This window comes from Saccopteryx bilineata, chromosome 2 (genome assembly GCF_036850765.1).
Source record: "Saccopteryx bilineata isolate mSacBil1 chromosome 2, mSacBil1_pri_phased_curated, whole genome shotgun sequence".
In the NCBI taxonomy this organism is placed as follows: domain Eukaryota; kingdom Metazoa; phylum Chordata; class Mammalia; order Chiroptera; family Emballonuridae; genus Saccopteryx; species Saccopteryx bilineata.
The window spans coordinates 28,384,189-28,403,095 of NC_089491.1; positions in this window are offsets into that span (position 1 = coordinate 28,384,189).

Consider the following 18,907-nt stretch of genomic DNA (forward strand, 5'->3'; position numbering starts at 1 on the left):
GATAGGATTGTAAGTATTAACAAAACAGGTAAAAAATTCACCACAATACCTAGCACTCAATTTTATTATGTCAATTTTATTATGGTTGATTGTATTATTACTGTTACAACTACTAGCACCCTTACCTATGAGAGGATTATATAGCCTGACCATTGTCAAGTGACTGGCAGTGACTCTTCCTTCGGAGAAGGGAGAGCCCTCCCGTGCCCCCTTCCAGGTTTGGTTATGTGACTTGCATCCTCCAATAAAATGTGAGCAGACTTGATTCACTTTTAAGAGTGACTGCTGCTTGGGCTCAGGCATGAGAAAGTCATGCGTGGGGTTGCTCCTTCATCGTAGAAGCCATGAGACAAACCCATAGCAGACCACAACCCTCATGGAACATGAGTGAGGAATACATCTGGGCTCTTGTAAGCCACTGAGACTTTGGGGCTGTTTGTCCCCTTTCTCAAAAAAAAAAAAGGATGAATCATGTTCTTGTTAAAAATTTTTAAAAGCTGCTAGGTTCTCAGGGGGCAGGAAGATAAAGAAAACGCTGTATCTGCTTTCCTGGATGGAGTTCACAGCCTTTAGGAAGGAGAGGGCACAATAAAATTGACTTCATACAAGACAGATGGTCCTGAGTCCCAGCGAGTATGACACTGGAGTTTCGGAGGCAAAAGGTAGTATCTGGAGGAGCAGAGATGGCTCGTGGGAGGGATGGCATCTAAACGAGGCCTCGAAGCAGGGCTGCCTCTGTCTGACATTTGTGGGACCAGGACAAGGGTACACATGCGGATTCCTATCCCGCCCCTGTCCCCAGTGTTTCCTACCTTCCAATTCTGTCTTGCTCCGTACAGGGCCTTATGTATATGAAGTGGACCCCAGCTCACATGGAGCCACGGGAGAGCCCTATGCAGCCTCTGAAAATGAATCAGGGCCATTTGAGTAGAAATTCAGAGGTCCGAATGCCCAGAGTTTGGTCTAAATTTAGGGGTCCCAGCAACCCAGAGTGTGGTCTAGAACGTGGGGAATGGGTGCCACACAGGTGCCGGGGAAGGGCAGAGCAGGGCCATCTGGGGCACAGAGCCCAGGGCTGGGGAGGAAAGGCCACATAGGAATTGCCTGTGTAGCAGCAGGGCAGTCCATGTGCGGGCAGCTGTGAGCCCCGAACACAGGAGGAATACGTTCAGATTTACAGGCTACATTCTGGTGGCAGAGGAAAGGACGGATTGGAGGGCAAGGTGGGAGAGAAGTGACTGGTCTGTTTGTACACAGGCACAAAAGGGGCCTTTATAACGAGCATGTGCAGCAAACATCGCCGACTCGTCCTCCTCCTGCCCTCGGTCTTCTCTGGGTGCTGCCGAGAAGCCTGGCTGCTTTCCGCCCTGCCCTACTTACTGTATCACAGTTCTAGCAGAGCTCTGGCTTAGAATTTAAACCGAGAACCTGCATTACCTGTCATCTAAGCTAAAACCTGGGAGCTAATGTATTCTCTCAAGGACCTAATCTACAGCTGTGAAAAGAAGAACTGTGGCCACTGGGCAGCAAGATCGGACGCTAAGCGAAACAATACGCTAGGACGTAGGATCTGCATCTGCGTACAAGAGGACAAGCACGGAGGGGGGTGAGGACTAGGGAGCAGGAAGCGCCATTATGGTGGCACACTGGAACCAGAGTTGACATGTTTTCTTCTCAAAACTGTCTTACATATGACTGTTGGTTTTATAGTTTTTAAAATGGGGACACAATTTGGATGCACCATTCCACTCAAAGTGAGTGATGGGTCCTCTGCGGACCCTGTCTCCCAGCGTGGAAAGCTTAGGGGCTTGGTCCTGCAGGGAAAGGGGTTGAAGTAGGAATTTACATAATCCGATTATTGGGGGATTAGGTTTGGGCAGCTAAATGCCTCTGTGTGCTTGAGCTAAAACCCTTACTATTCATGGCTCTCACCGCCCCCTGGAGAGACTGCACCTGCGGGCTCCCGGGGAGGGCAGGGCAGGGCAGATCGCTAGGAGAGCCTGGGCAGTGTCAGGATGCGGTTTTACTGGCTTAATTGATCTGTCTGGATTAGCCTGTGAACACTGGACTGCTGGGCCTGTGTGCAGGGGGCGTCAGCTTCAGGAAGGCCCACACCTAAGGTTTGCAGAGGGGATTTCTGTCGGCCCAGAAGGTCTTGGGCCAAGGTCATTTGGTTAGATGTCATCCAGTCTTAAAATTCCCTCTCACGTCTTCCTTAGCCCCTTCCCAGTCTCCAGTCCTGCATCTCCGGGCCCCAGCTTCTCTCCACTTCTCCATTCATCCATCCGCCCCGACCAGCCGTCCCTCCTTCCTTCCACCCATTGTGTATGTATCCATCCATTCATTCATCACACGAATTAGCTGCATCTTGATAGTTAATAGAATTTACCAGTGAATCCTTCTAGGTAGGTTTTGTTCTTTGGAGTGTGCAATCTCTTAAATCAATTTAGTAACTTTGACATATAAACATTGACATTTTCAGAATCGTTAATAAAGTATTACAAAGAGTTATTCAATGGTTTAAGTAGAGTCTATTTATGTCATCGCCTGTCTCGTTCTTTGTGTCCTCTGTTCATGACTTCTCTCTTCTCAGTTAGCTTTGCAGAAGCTTGCACATTATTATTGTTCTTTTAATTTTTTTTTTTTTTTCATTTTTCTGAAGCTGGAAACAGGGAGAGACAGTCAGACAGACTCCCGCATGCGCCCGACCGGGATCCACCCGGCACGCCCACCATGGGGCGACGCTCTGCCCACCAGGGGGCGATGCTCTGCCCATCCTGGGCTTCGCCATGTTGCGACCAGAGCCACTCTAGCGTGTGAGGCAGAGGCCACAGAGCCATCCCCAGCGCCCGGGCCATCTTTGCTCCAATGGAGCCTTGGCTGTGGGAGGGGAAGAGAGAGACAGAGAGGAAAGCGCGGCGGAGGGGTGGAGAAGCAAATGGGCGCTTCTCCTATGTGCCCTGGCCGGGAATCGAACCCGGGTCCTCCGCACGCTAGGCCGACGCTCTACTGCTGAGCCAACCAGCCAGGGCTATTATTGTTCTTTTAAAAAGAATTACCTCTGTGATTCATCATTTTGATGATTTATCAGAAAAAAGCTATTCCTTAGCTCTTTCTCATTTGCTTATGTTTATTTTGTTCTCTCTCCAGCTCCCACTGTTAGATTCAGTGTTTATTTTACTAATTTTCATTCTTTCCTGTTTGGTAAGAAAAGCATTTCCGATTATGATTTTTTTTCTGATACACCACTGGTGTCACTCTGTTTCCATTTGCAGTATCTTTGTCATTAGCTTCTAACAGCTGTTGTTTATTTTAAATTTTCTAAAAGAAAGTGGGTTTTTTTTTAAATTTCCTTACTTTTGTATTTTTGGGTAACCATTTGCTATTCATTTCTAATTGTGCTGCCCTGTAGTCAAAGATGTGCCCTGTGCATTGTTTGCTTTAGGGTATTTACTGAGATTTTTCTCTTTGGTAAAACATAGGATCAACCTTCATAAACATTCCATAGGTAGTAGAAAAGGAGGTATATCCTCTGTTTCAAAAAGAAAAAGGCCCTGGCCGGTTGGCTCAGCGGTAGAGCGTCGGCCTAGCGTATGGAGGACCCGGGTTCGATTCCCGGCCAGGGCACACAGGAGAAGCGCCCATTTGCTTCTCCACCCCTCCGCCGCGCTTTCCTCACTGTCTCTCTCTTCCCCTCCCGCAGCCAAGGCTCCATTGGAGCAGAGATGGCCCGGGCGCTGGGCATGGCTCTGTGGCCTCTGCCTTAGGCGCTAGAGTGGCTCTGGTCGCAATATGGCGACGCCCAGGATGGGCAGAGCATCGCTCCCTGGGGGGCAGAGCACCGCCCCTGGTGGGCGTGCCGGGTGGATCCCGGTCGGGCGCATGCGGGAGTCTGTCTGACTGTCTCTCCCTGTTTTCAGCTTCAGAAAAATGAAAAAAAAATAAAAGAAAAAGAAAAAATTTTTTTTCATAGACATCCATTCAATCGATCCTCTATCTTCGGGGGCGTTGGGTCTATTTGATCTGCTGGAGTGTGTGGAAGTATCTCTGTGCTATTTCATGTCTGTTCCTTCCTTCGGGCTTTGCCGCAAGTGCTCGCTTCAGCTTGTTCTACCTTTTGATGCACTGCCTTTGACACAAAGACTCGTGGAAGTTTTACCGACTTAGAGAACTGCTCCCCATGTCAATATAAAATGACCCCTCTTTGGCTTGCTTTTTGTTATGAATTCCATTTTGTTTTATATTATTTCAGATGTGCATTTTCCAAATGAAACCGTGCCCATTCTTTTACAGTTAATTTTCGGTGTGCGGGTGCAACCCTTGGTCATAGGTTTTACCTTTCTGCGAAACTTTATTTGGTAAATTTAAATTCTTTTGACTCTGGGTTTTTCAATGAGCCCCATCTATCTCCATGTTGGATTCTTCTAAGCAAATCCATTTTAGTTCACTTGCTTGGCTTGCCCACTCCGCTGTGAACGTCAGGAAGGCAAGGACTTGGCGTCCTTAATCACTAGACCCCACGGACTGTGCCCGCTGCACGTGAAAGCTGCCTGGTAAGACAACTGCGGAAAGACTCGAAGACAATGCCGACTCTCGAACAGCTGCCCCCAGCCTGCCCTCTTCCTGTCAGAGACCTGAGCGCCTCCAGGGCCGCGCGAAGGGGGTTTTGGTGATTGCTTTTTAAGAAGAGCGTTCTGGCTGCTGGATGGAGAGGGGCCGAGCCAGATGTGAGAGACTGGCTAAGAGCCAATGACAGAGATGCCGGCGAGGGGGGATGATGGCTTGACCCGGGTAGGAGCATCGAGCACCAACTCGGGGCCAGGCTTCAAATACTCTACCCCCTTTACTTAGCACTAATTACCAGGTGTCGTTCTAGGCATGTCACCCAATGTTTTCATTTAATATGAGAAACTATATATTTTGATTATAAAGGTCTATCACAAGTAATCATCCTTGACAAAAAAAAAACAAAATACCACTCCCAAGCCAGTTAAATACTAAAATGTATGCCCAAAGAAACAAACTTTCCCATGCAGCTGACACTGTTTCCCTGGCGATTCTTAGACAAACAGCTTTCTGAAGCCAGAGCCGGAGCCGGCGGAGGCTGTAAGATTTTCATGGATGTTAATGTCACTCCATTCACAGGACCCACAAAGCAACTTAGGGAGTTGCTTACCTATCGAAAATTCTTCCTGCCTCCCTTAATCTAACTTCCCCCAAATAAAAATAATAATAAAGCCTGACCAGTGGTGGCACAGTGGATAGAGCATGAACCTGGGATACTGGTGACCCAGGTATAAAACCCTGAGGTCGCCAGCTTGAGTGCAGGCTTGCGGGCTTGGGCGTGGGATCATTGACAATGACTGCATGGTCACTGGCTTGAGCCCAAGGTTGCTGGCTTGAACACGGGGTCACTGGCTCAGTTAGCATCCCCTGGTCAAGGCACATATGATAAAGCAATCAATGAACAACTAAGGTGCTTGCAACTCTGAGTTGATGCTTCTCATCTCTCTCCCTTCCTGACTGTCTTTCTCTCTTGTTAAAATAAATAGATAAATAAATAAATAAATAAGAAAGCCAGTAGCTGCAGACGAAAGCAGGTGATAGGGGGAGCCGGGCCCCGGAAGGGAGGAATACGCTGACGGGGTCCACAATCCCACCTGAGCACCGAGAAGAGCGCTGGAGGGGTGGAGCTCTGGTGTCCTCCCATCAGGAAAGAGAGGCTTGGCCGTTTCATCATCATCATTTTTGCACTTCCCCAAGTCATTCCCTAGAAGAAAAAAGATGCTAGAGTCCGAAGACCACAGTCTTTGATGTACACTGGTTTTGTGGCTCTGGACACAGATAGCTAGGCACAATAAAGAAGAAAAGGATACTGACTGAGGAGACAGACCCGCTCTCCACTGCGTGCCCCACCCCCTGCCCCGCACGCTGCACACGCCGCCCTTCGCTGACAAAGGAGGAGAAGCAATGTCACTTGGTAAACAAAGTTATCCTTAACTTGAGGGAGAGCTTGCTGACAGCTTGCTGACAGCTGAGTTACCAGACAGCCTCCACTGTAAAAGCAGTGGACACTGCCCCACAGCGATGGCCCTCTGCTGGGTCCGAACACAAGGAGCCCTGCTTGAGCACAGAAGGCTGGGTGAGGGGAGCGATCTGCCCACAGTCTGTGTCCGATTGGCAAAGGTTTCTTGTGCTGTTTACACTGCTCTGCTGTGCCCTTTCTTCCATCTCCCCGCCTCATCTGCTGCCCAGCCCCCTGCCTTGCCTGGGGGAAGTACAGCGAGGAGGACACTGGTTTGGATTGTAAGGAGAGGAATTTATGGATGGTTTAGATCAGGGGTCTCAAACTCGCAGGCCGCATGCGGCCCGCCGAACAATTTTGTGCGGCCCGCAGACTAATCCACGAAGTTCAAAATATTTTGGATAAAATTAAGTAAGCCTAGGGACCTACTTGTATTTTTCATTTCTCTAGCATCCTAGCTAGATATTAGCTTAGTTAACAGCAGTTGTGATGCGAACTACAGTTTCTGGTCGTTTTGTGACACTGAGTAAACTGCATGTACGATTGTGCTTGTTGTACTGATTTTTTTTTGTTTTCAACTGCAGTGAGAAAAGTGTTGCGTAACAGTTGCCTTTTGTAGACCTAGTGCGGCCCGCCGAAGGGCTGTGATCTTGCTCTGCAGCCCACATGCTGAGTTGAGTTTGAGACCCCTGGTTTAGAGGTTCACGGCTGCTTGGTCACTTTCTCCATCAAATTGGCCATTTGCTTAATGAGCTGATAGAATTTTTAGAAATGTACTCTTGGCCCTGGCCGGTTGGCTCAGCAGTAGAGCGTCGGCCTGGCATGCGGGGGACCAGGGTTCGATTCCCGGCCAGGGCACATAGGAGAAGCACCCATTTGCTTCTCTACCCCCCACCCCCTTCTTCCTCTCTGTCTCTTCCCCTCCCGCAGCCAAGGCTCCATTGGAGCAAAGATGGCCCGAGCGCTGGGGATGGCTCCTTGGCTTCTGCCCCAAGCGCTAAAGTGGCTCTGGTCTAGGCAGAGCGACGCCCCGGAGGGGCAGAGCATCGCCCCTGGTGGGTGTGCCAGGTGGATCCCGGTCGGGCGCATGCGGGAGTCTGTCTGACTGTCTCTCCCCGTTTCCAGCTTCGGAAAGATACAAAAAAAAAAAAAAAAAAAAAAGAAATGTACTTTTCTGAATTTATTTCTCATAAAGTGGGAATAATAAATACTCATTGCCTTGCTATGTATTTCATGGAATAAGATATTAAGAAATACCAAGTGGGAGGTAGTTCAGCGTAGTAGCTGAGAGAAGACCCTCGACTTGGCCTGTGGAGGCAGACTGACTGGTGTTCGAATCCCAAGGTACTTCTCCCCATTCTCAATTTTCTCAGCTGTACACTGGAAATAATATCAACTCCATGGGTTAATGTGAATATTCAGTGAGTTAATGTACATAAAGTTGGTGGTTTGGAGCAAATGCTTACCGAGGGTGTTAACAGACAGCGGATAAAATCATACATAGCTGCTCAATAAATAGTTTCACTTTTATTACCGGAAAAAGACCCTATCCGAACGCTAGATGGAGAATCTGAACACGCGCCTCTCATCAGCTCCAAACCAGATGCCAGCCCAGCATCCTGGCCCCCATGTCTCTCCTTCCAGCTGCTCTGGGCCCCTTGCTGCTAAGAGGCATCAATTTCCTCCCACTATTTGGAGCAAACAGAGCCCAGCTGGATGAGGGAGATGCCACAGACAGAAAAGAAAAGCTTCTTTTGAATATCCTGTAAGGCATTCTCTCTCTCTTACAGTTACTTTCTACACTCCAGGCTCCCCCCGTCCCCCGCCCCGGCACAGGACCCCTTGGTAACACCCACACACCCAGTCACACACACATTTCCCTACCAAGATGCCCGGTGCTAAGGCCAGGCGAGAATTTCTGTCCAGAGCAAATGTTGACTATTGCAGCACAAAGCAGGGCACAAAACCGCTGCCAGTGAGTGAAGTTTTCTTCCCACAGTTACCAATTAGGGGGACGTAGAGCCCTGGGTGTGCCAGTTGCTGCCATTCTCAAGACCAGGCTGGCTTGGCCTGGAATCTGTAAGCCTGGAGCTGCGCTTCAATTTCCAGCCAATAAACCCAAGGGCAGTTGGAAAGCAAAGTGGGGGGGGGTGCAGGAAGTGGGGCAGAACCAGGTACTAGAGAGAAGAGGTGGGGGTGCAGCTCCCCTGTTCCTCTTTATTCTCTGGTCTTTGTATAGGGACATGACTCATCGAAGGGCCCCCTAGATGAGGATTTAAATGCTCTGTGCACAGCAGATAAGGGTGCAGCCTTCTTGCAGAAAGTAAATTCATTGAATACTCCCCACAAAGTCAACACTGTCAGGCTTATCGGCTGTCTTCATTCCCCGCTCAGCCCCCTGGGGACCAGACTTGAAATAAAGGCCACAGCTCCAGGGGCTGCGTGTGGAGGTGCAGGACTGGGTGCAGGTGGGGGCGGACTTGTCCCCCCTGCCCACCCCCCACCAAATTTCGGGCAGGTGGGGGAAATCTGCCCGGACTGAGCGGTCCAGCTTTCCAGACTGACAAATCCCAAACCAAACACACACGCCCCGGGGGATGAGGGAGGCTCTCCCCTAACCCTTCAAAACCAGCAGATGTTTTCAGGAGCTTTCACTTGGGCTCCTCAAAAAAATTAGAGAGTGTTACCTCAAATCTAACCGACAAAAAACCCTCCAGAGGAAAACCTGGTTTCCCACCACTGTTCACACTTGGCTTTCTTAACACATACACGTCTGCACCACCCAACAGCATACCCGTCTCTTCTAGCTGGTGGGGATTTGGCTTCTTTGAAAATCGTCTTAAGATAAGTAGGCTACCAGCTGGGGTTTCAGACTCGATTCTGAGACTCACACTGTAGCTGAAGCGGACTGTATTTACAAGATACAGCCCCCCGACCACCACCACCACCTCCATGATCGCGGCAGGCATTATCTGTGGGCCCAGATCCTGTCTGAGCTCTCTGCCCTGGGCAGCGCAATCCAGTTAGGTGGAAATGGGGAAGAGTGGGAACGAGATGGATGGGGCCTGGCCTGAGTGGTAGCTGAGAGTGACCCAGAAAGCCAGCGGAGTCCCAAGCCTTCTCAGGGTAGGAGGTCGGGTGGGGACAGTGGGGCAGTCGTTAGCATGAATGGCATTCCCAATGCAAGTAGAATGCTTCCTCTTTCCCGTTTTGAAGCCAGAGTCGGCAGAGGTGAAGTCACCAGGGAAATGAGGACCAATGGAGACCCAGAACTTAACATCTCCGCTGAGCCCGCCTCCCTTCCTGGCTCCTGGCTCCCCAGCTCCCACCGCTAAGCCCTGCGGTGTCCACACGTGGAGAGTCCATCCTGTTCTGGTTTTGAACTGAAGCAGAGGGTATAGAGTCGGCTCTGGCCTCCTCCTGGCATCTGTCACACTGCCTGCATGGGGGTGCCTGGGCCTGACTCTGACCACGGTGTCCCCGCTCCTCCACCCCTTCCCCGAAATCGTCGTCATGCCTTTCCCAGAACCTAGGATCTCCCCTCTGCCTCTCCTGCCCCACCCAGCCCACCTAACTGGGTCCTAGCCCTCAGAGACCCGCTCTAATTCCCTGGAACCCTCTGGAGAAGAGCCTGCCGTGGTCCCAGCATACTTCCTCCCTGTGCCAGCAGCACTGCTCTTGGGCTCCACTTCCCAGACCAGCACCAAGTGCCCCCCAGTCTCAAATACGTCCTGCCCCTGGACTCCCCGTGTCTGCCTGGTGCTGACTGGCGATCCTAGAAATGACCTTACCTGAGCCATCGAGGGTCAGTGCCCACCTGGCTGAGCCTCTGTCCTCTGTCCTCTGTCCCTGCAACTTCAGGGATCTGAGATCAGTCTCAGTACGTCTAAATTCTCTGATTCCTACTCTGGCCTTGAAGGGGCTTCCTGAACGTTGGCTGAAGCGACGACTGAACCTTGGCACACTGCCTGTGAGTAGTCATCCAGCCAGACGCGCTTACTGAACGTGCTGTGCTCTCAATGCAGGTAAGCTTGCTCGTTTTCTCTTACCCAAACTTCACAGCAGGATACTCAGCGCCCCCACAATCTGCTCCCTGCCCACGTTTCTAGTTGATTTTTATTTATTTATTTTTATTTTATTTATTTATTTTTTTGTATTTTTCTGAAGCTGGAAACGGGAGAGACAGTCAGACAGACTCCCGCATGCGCCCCACCGGGATCCACCCGGCACGCCCACCATGGGGCGATGCTCTGCCCACCAGGGCCCTCCGGGGTGTCGCTCTGCTGCGACCAGAGCCACTCTAGCGCCTGGGGCAGAGGCCAAGGAGCCATCCCCAGCGCCCGAGCCATCTTTGCTCCAATGGAGCCTTGGCTGCGGGAGGGGAAGAGAGAGACAGAGAGGAAGGAGGGGGGGGGGGTGGAGAAGCAAATGGGCGCTTCTCCTGTGTGCCCTGGCCGGGAATTGAACCCGAGTCCCCCGCACGCCAGGCCAACGCTCTACCGCTGAGACAACTGGCCAGGGCCTCTAGTTGATTTTTTAAAAAATATTCTGCTCACAAAAATTAGGGGATATTTTATCGCTTCCTATTCATTTTGAAATATCCCCTAATTTTTGCGAGCAGTATACTATTTATCCATCTAGAGCCAGATGGTCTTATTCACTGTCCCAGATAGTTCATTCTGTGACTTTATTGACTTTTTATTCAGGAATATTTTCTTCCCTTTCCTCATTGATTCAAATTTTATGCTCATTAAGTCTTCAGATCCAGCTGTCCCTCTTCCTGGCCTCCTTCTTGGGAGGTTTTTCTGGCCTTGAGTGCTCAGCTGCCTTCTCCAAAGTCGAGGACCTTCGGTTCCCTTCCCGAAGCCTGCTCTTTGAGACTGGTTCTATTAAGTGTTTAATCCGGTGTCCTATCTCCCTAATGGGCAAGTCTTGCACTTGTGCCCTTGAGGTCAGGGTCAGTCCTCAAGACAGGACCCTTAGCAGAAGGGCTTTGAAATAACAAATCTTACAGAAAGATTACTACTTGAGATTATCTGGAAAATACAAATTCATAGGATTTGTACCAAAGACAGAAATAAAAACAAGATAACATTAACAACAGCTACCATTTATTGAGCAACTACTATATGCTAAGGAATATACCAGACACTGTAGATTTTCTACAATTCCTCTAATTGTACCTCATAGGTAGGTATTACTTGAAATCCCATTAGTAGGAAAAAGAAATGGAACTCAGAAGTTCAATAACTAGCTCAAGATCACAAAACCAGGTAGAGGCAGCTGCTGGATTTCAGTCTACATCTCTACAACTCCAAAGCCCTTGCTGGTCCCATCAAACCCTCTGCACTGTCCAATATACTACCTCCTGCATGATGCTATTTAATTAAAATTATAGTAAACATTCAGTACCTTAATTACACCAGCCACATTTCATGGGCTCAACAGTCACATGTGGCTGGTGGCTACTGTCCTAAGAGGGCAGACAGAGGTCACTTACAGCAGTGGTCCCCAACCTTTTCTGGGCCACGGACCGGTTTAATGTCAGAAAATATTTTCATGGACCGGCCTTTAGGGTGGGACGGATAAATGTATCACATGACCGAGACAAGCATCAAGAGTGAGTCTTAGCCGGATGTAGCAGAGGGAATCTGGTCATTTTTTAAAAATAAAACATCATTCAGACTTAAATATAAATAAAACAGAAATAATGTAAGTTATTTATTCTTTCTCTGAGGACCGGTACCAAATAGCCCACAGATCGGTACTGGTCCACGGCCCAGGGGTTGGGGACCGCTGCCTTACAGCATCACGGACTTCTCTGTTTGCACAGCACTTCTAAAGATATTCTGTTCTCCCACTAACGTGGGGGAAAACTGCTCCTAGCAAATTATGACTGGCTTGATATGAGGAGAGGACAGTGTCCTAAAAGCAAAGCCTTTTCCTTTAAGTCACCCTTTGGTTTTTCTGCAAAGCAGGGTCAGGATTGATTAGAGAGTTACACACTTTTGGTTCCAAAACAAACTCACACACACACCTACTGTGAGACTGTCATTCTTCTAAGACACCTGGAAGATCTTTGATGGCAATAAAGTCTCAGAAAATTAGTCACCTTTCCTGCAACATTCACTAGAAAACATTTTCCAAATTATTGAGACTAGAGAGAAAAGTTTGATTTTTTAAGTTTTTCAGATGAAAAAAAAAATGGTGATAAATATGAAATGAAAAGTTACAGAAACTTAAGAACAATGACACCAGCTGCTGAAGGGCTTTTTCTGATAAATCCAATTGGGGAAAAGTCAACTACAAAACAACACAAAAGAATAATTTGTGAGTAAATAAAGTTTATAAAAGGTTCGCTGCCCTAGCCGGGTAGCTCAGTTCATTAGAGTGATGTCCCCATTCACCAAGGTGTGGTTCAATCTCTGATCAGGGCACATACAAGAAACAACAAATGAATGCACAAGTAAGTGGAATAACAAATTGATGTCTCTCTCTCTCTCTCTCTCTTTCTCTCTTACTCTCTCTCTTTCTCTACTCCTGCCTCTCTCTCTCTAAAATCAGTTAAAAATAATAAAGAGGGTTATTAAACTTATAGAACAAGTTAATGAAGACTTGGAGGAAAGATAGGAGACAAAACAAAAAGCCTATCTTCCAAAAATTGAGACAAGATTATTCCTTTCAATTTTATGAAGAAAAGCGTTACATTTAAATGTTCGGAAAATGTTTCAGGATTCTAGTAAAATCATAGTATAAGCAATGGCGCAAGTACACATTCAAAGAGAAAAGCATAAAAGAACTATAATATTTGGTGTGAGCATTATTTAATGTTTTAGCCATTCTTCTAGGTGTGCAGTGGTATCTCACCGTGGTTGTAATCTGCTAGATACCACAGGTGTGATGAGGCGAGACTGCGGCCCAGACCACTGCCGGGAAGCTCTGACTGCAGTCACTCCTCATACCAGTGACAACACAGAAAATGGTCACTTCTTCCTTCCAGCTTCATTTTTATTAACTGATATATAAGATTGTATGCATTTAAGGTGTACAACATATGATCTGATATCTGTATACTTTATGAAATGATTAACAGAGTAAGTTAACATCCACAGTTAAAGTTTTTCTCCTATGATGAGAACTTTTAAGATCTACTCTCTGAGCGATTTTCAAATATACAATACAGTTTTTTATTTTTCCACTGATTGAGAGAAAAGGAGAGAGGGAGAAAGAGGGAAAGGAGAGAGACAGAAGCATCAACTCATTGTTCCACTTCATTGTGCCATTTAGTTGAGTACTCTTTGCTTGCTTCTCATATGTTCCCTCACTGGGGATAGAACCCGTGACCTTGGTATGTTAGCGTGATGTTTAATCCTTTGAGTAGTGCGAACGTTCATGTACATCCTTGTGCCTCCTGACCATCCAGAGTACAATCAATTTATTTTAAAAATGTGTAAGGCAACATTTAAAAAAGGCAAATGTATGTTCTTCTTGTTTCCATAAATTGGTTATCAAACAAACAGGATTCTAAGTTAATAAAATTGTAACTGGAACTAATTTCATTTTTTGAAAAAAATACTCCCGGGGGTCAGTAAGTATGAAAAAAACTCACTACTCAAAGGGTTAATTCACTAAGCCAACTTGGCCAGCGCCCAGTATTATTTTTTAGTAGTTTTTAAAAAATTGTATTTGTTGATTTTGAGAGAGAGAGAGAGAGAATCATCAATTTGTTGTTCCACTTGTTTGTGCACTCATTGGTTGACTGTGTCCTGACCAGGGAGCAAACCGCAACCTTGGCAGATAAGGAAGGTGCTCTAAGCAGCTGAGCAGTTTGACCAGGGCCTACAATATTATTCATTATAGTCATCACACTATATATTACATCCCCAGAACTTATTTATCATAACTAGCAGTTTGTACCTTTGACCTTCACCCAATGCCTCCATCCCCTACCTTCAGCCTCTCGCAACCACCAACCTCTTTTCCATTCCTGAATTTGGTTTTCTTAGATTCCACATATAAGTGAGATCATAAAAAAATATTTGTCTTTCTCGGACTTATTTCCCTTAACATAATGCCCTCAAGTCCATCCCTGTTGTTGCAAATGACAGGATTTCCTTCTTTCTCATGGCTGAATAACATTCCATTCTACAGATAACTACATCTTAATCCATTCACCCACCAACACTCAGGTGTTTCCATGTCTTGAAAAGCTGTAATGAACATAGGGTGCACATATCGCTTTGGGATAGTGATTTCACTTCCTTCAGCCATATACCCAGAAATGGGATTGCTGCATCATATGGTAGCTCTATTTTTAATTTTTTGAGGGATCTCCATACTATTTTCTATAGTACTGTACCAATTCACCTTCCCACCAACTGTGTAAAGAGGTTCTCTTCTCCACAGCCTAACCAGCACTTGTTACCTCTTGTCTCTTTGATAACAGCCATTTTGACAGGAGATGGTATCACATTGAGATTTTGATTTGCATTTCCTTGATGATTAGCAATGTTGACCTCCTTTTCATGCACCTCTGAGCCATTTGAATATCTTCTTTGGAAAAATGTCTATTCAGTTCCTTTGCTCCTTTTTTTTTTAAGACTTTATTGATTTTAGAGAGAGAGAGAAAGACGCAGTGTGGGGAAGGAGCAGGAAGCAGTAACTCTAGTTACTTCTCGTATGTGCCTTGACCGGGCAAGCCCAGAGTTTCCAACTAGCGACATCAGCCTTCCAGGTCAACGCTTTATTCACTGCACCACCACAGGTCAGGCCTTTGCTCACTTTCAATTAAGATTTTTTTTTCTTTTGCTACTGAATTGTATGAGTGCCTTATATATTTTGGATATTAGCCCTTACCAGATATCCGGCTTACAAATATTTATTCCCAGTCTATAGTTGGCTTTCATTTTTGTTGATTGTGTCCTTTGCTGTGCAGAAAGCCTTTTATTGTGATACAGTCCCACTTGTTCAGTTTGCTTTTGTTCTCTTATCCAAAAAAAATTTTTTTTGACAAGACCAATGTCAAGGGGCTTTTCCCTTGTTTTCTCCTAAGAGTGTTCTGGTTTTAAGGTCTCACATTTTTAGTTAATTTTGGTGAGTGGTATAAGACAGGGTTTTAGTTTCTTCTGTATGAAAATATTAAAATTTCCCAGCTTCATCATTGAAGAGACTGTCACGTCTCTATTGAGTATTCTTGGCTTTCTTGTCACATATTAGTTGACTATACATAATGATTTATTTCTGGGTTCTCAATTCTGTTCCATCGGACTTTGTGATCTGTTTTTATGCCAGTACTACAGTTTTGATTACCGTAGCTTTGTAATATACAGGAAGTGTGATGCCTCCTGCTAGTTCTTCCTCAGAATCCTGCTTTTGCCTATTTGGTTTAATGATATTGACCATCTTTTAAATGCGTTTGGCATCTGTATATCCTCTAGTGAGATATTCTTTTTTGTCTTTTGTCAGATACGTACTTTATCAATATTTTCTCCTAATCCCTGACTTGTCTTTTCATCCTTTTCATATAGGCTTTTGCAGAGAAGTTTTTAAATTTGATGAAGTCCAATTTGTCAAATTTTCCTTTTAGGAATTGTGCTTTTGTTGTCAAGTATAAGAGAGGATTTTTTGCTTAGCCCTAGATCACAAAAGATTTTTCCTAATCTTTTACCTAAAAGTCTCATTTTACATTCAAAGATGTGATTCATGTTGAATTAATTTCTTCTAATGTAGTTGAGGTTCATTTTGGGGGCAGGGTTATGGATGTCCAATTGCTATAGCACAGGGGTCAGGAACCTTTTTGGCTGAGAGAACCAGGAATGCCGCATATTTTAAAATGTAATTCCATGAGAGCCATACAATATGTTTAACACTAAATACAAGTAAATGTGTGCATTTTATATAACACTTTTAAAGTACAATAAGTCTCTGAATTGTAGTTAATAACGTTGTTATGCTGTTGCTAATCAATGATAAATAAAGTACTCCTTACCATTAATGCAACTTCTGGTGCTACATGGTTTTGCTAATGGCTTTGTAGTCTGGTTGATACGTGGTGAGGTTAAGCTTCATGCAGGCATTGAGACTTCCATCCATTAAACGTGATCATAGGTTGGTCTTAACGTTCTTTAGATGTGAGAAAGACTGCTTTAGATGCTCACATGCATACATAGAGCCAAACATTGTCAAAACAGCAATACTCACACGCTGCAGTGTGTGGTATGTGACGGGAAGTGTGTTCCAAGTTTTGACAATCAGCTGATCCGCGGGTTGAAGTTTTTTTATTTCTCCCCTCTTGTGTTTGCTCGCCAACTCTGCTTGCTGTCGTGCAAGTTTTTCCAAATCTTCACTCAGTGACTTGAACTTATTCACCCATATGTTTGAGGCCTTCAGGTCAGCAGCTTGTAGCTCAAAATCTCTGATGGAGACACTGGGGCTGTAACTCAGGTCGGTGCTGTCCACTGCACATTTTGTGGATGGGTGATGAACTTAAAAATATGAGTGCACTCAGGAAATTTTCCAAAGCGCACTTTGAATGACTGCCAGAGATTAGATGGGAAGCCCGCTAGCTGTGCAGATCAAGATGTTGAGCAGGGTCACTTGCTGGGCATGCATCTTTAAACTCTCCCAGTTTTTCAAAGTGTAGTAAACAACCTGTTTTAATGTTGGTGATGAAGTGTTCCAGCTTGTTTTCAAATGCAAACACTGCTTGTTGAAGGGATAAGACTGTATTTCCAATGCCTTGCATTTTCACATTGAGCTGGTTCAGATGTTCAGCCATGTTCACGAGATAGTAGAACTTCAGGAACCACTCAGTGTTAGCTAACTCAGGATGCTCAGTGTTTATCATTTCAAGAAAAGTCTGGATTTCACTCAGACAAGCCATGAAATGGCTGAGCACCTTCTCTCTTGACAACCAACGCACATTGCTGTGCAGAAGCAGACCAGGATAATTATTCCCAACTTCATCCAGCAGTGTGTTAAACTGGCGATCATTTAAAGCTTGGGCAACAATAAAGTTGACCACCTGAAGGACCAGTGACATCACCTCACCAAGCTGCTCGCCACACAGCTGAGCACAAAGCACCTCCTAATGTAGGATGCAGTGAAAACTTAGAATGGGTCTCTTTTCATGTTCACAAAGAAGCACTACGAATCCTGTTTTTTCCCACCATTCACGGAGCACCATCAGTACACACCGAAATAAGTTTATCCGTCGGTAGATTTTTTTCTTTAGTGAACTCAGTGAGAGACTTGAATAAAGCCCCTCCTCTTGTTGTCTCTTTCATAGGCAAAACAGCAAGACTTTTCTCACATAGTGTGTCACCGACAGCATACCTTGCAATCATGCTGAACTGGGAATAAATAGCTTACGTCTGTTTACTCATCCAAAGCGAGAGAAAAGAATGGTGCTGCATTTATGTCCTTCACTTGTGTTGCCTCAATTTGATTTGCCATCATGATGGTACGATCGTGAACAGTTCTTGCCAACAGAGGCGTGTCTTTTATTCAGTTGATTATCTTGTCTTTATCAGAAAAGTCGTCAAAAGTTCATTGGCAACATCAAGCATGAATGTTTTGGCATACTCCCCATCTGTGAATGGCTTTCCGTTTCTTACAATTGCTAAAGCACCAGCAAAGCTAGCCAAAGTCCAGTCACCTTGTTGGGTCCAAACATGGAGTTGCTGCTGACTAGCTTGCACTCTGCACAGTTGCTATTTATTTATTTATTTCACAGAGACAGAGAGAAGGATAGACAGGGACAGAGAGATGAGAAGCATCAATCATTAGTTTTTCGTTGTGCATTGTGACACCTTAGTTGTTCATTGATTGCTTTCTCATATGTGCCTTGACTACGGGCCTTCAGCAAACTGAGTAACCCCTTGCTCGAGCCAGCGACCTTGGGTCCAGGCTGGTGAATTTTTGCTCAAACCAAATGAGCCCGCACTCAAGCTGGCAGCCTCAGGGTCTGGAACCTGGGTCCTCGGCATCCCAGTCCGATGCTCTATCCACTGCGCCACCGCCTGTCAGGCTGCACAGTAGCTCTTCACATGCTTTCTTCCTGCTGTCCCCTGCTGGATATTTCGATGCAAATGTACTATGTTGTGTGTCGAAGTACTGCTTTATATTTGACCAGTTCATCAATGCAACTTTATCATTGCATATTAGACACACTGCAGAACCTGCTCTCTCCATAAAGGTGAATTCTTCTGTCTATCCCTGCTGAAAAGTACAATACTCCTCATCTTTTTTTCTTTTAGCCATCTTCTTCGTCAAAAGGGTTTCTGCAATTAGCTAGCTGACTACTTGATTAAAAGAAGGGAAGTTTACTTCTTGACCTCAAAACAACCCATGTACGTTAGGCATTATCCAATAAAAGTTTGTTGTTGTCTCGGAGGACAGCTGTGATTGGCTCCAGTCACCCGCAACCATGAACATGAGCAGTAGGAAATGAATGGATTGTAATACATGAGAATGTTTTATATTTTTAACATTATTTTTTTAATTAAAGATTTGTCAGATGTAGCTATCAAAAGAGCCACATCTGGCTTGCGAGCCACAGGTTCCCAACCCCTGCTCTAGCACCATTTGTTGAAAAGGCTATCCTTTCTCCATTGAATTGCTTTTGCAATTAAAAAAAAATTAGTTGAGCACACTTGTGTGCCAGTTTCTGGGTTTTTCTTCTGCTCCATTGATCAATGCGTCTATCCCTTTGCCAATATCATGCATTAGTTGGCTAGTATTCCCTAACAAAATATTAGACTGGGTGGCTTAAAATAGAAATTTATTTTTTCACAGTTCTGAAGCCTAGAAGTCCAAGATCAAAGTGTTGGCAAGGTTGGTTTCTTCTGAGGGCCTCTCTCCTTGGCTTGTAGATGGCCATCT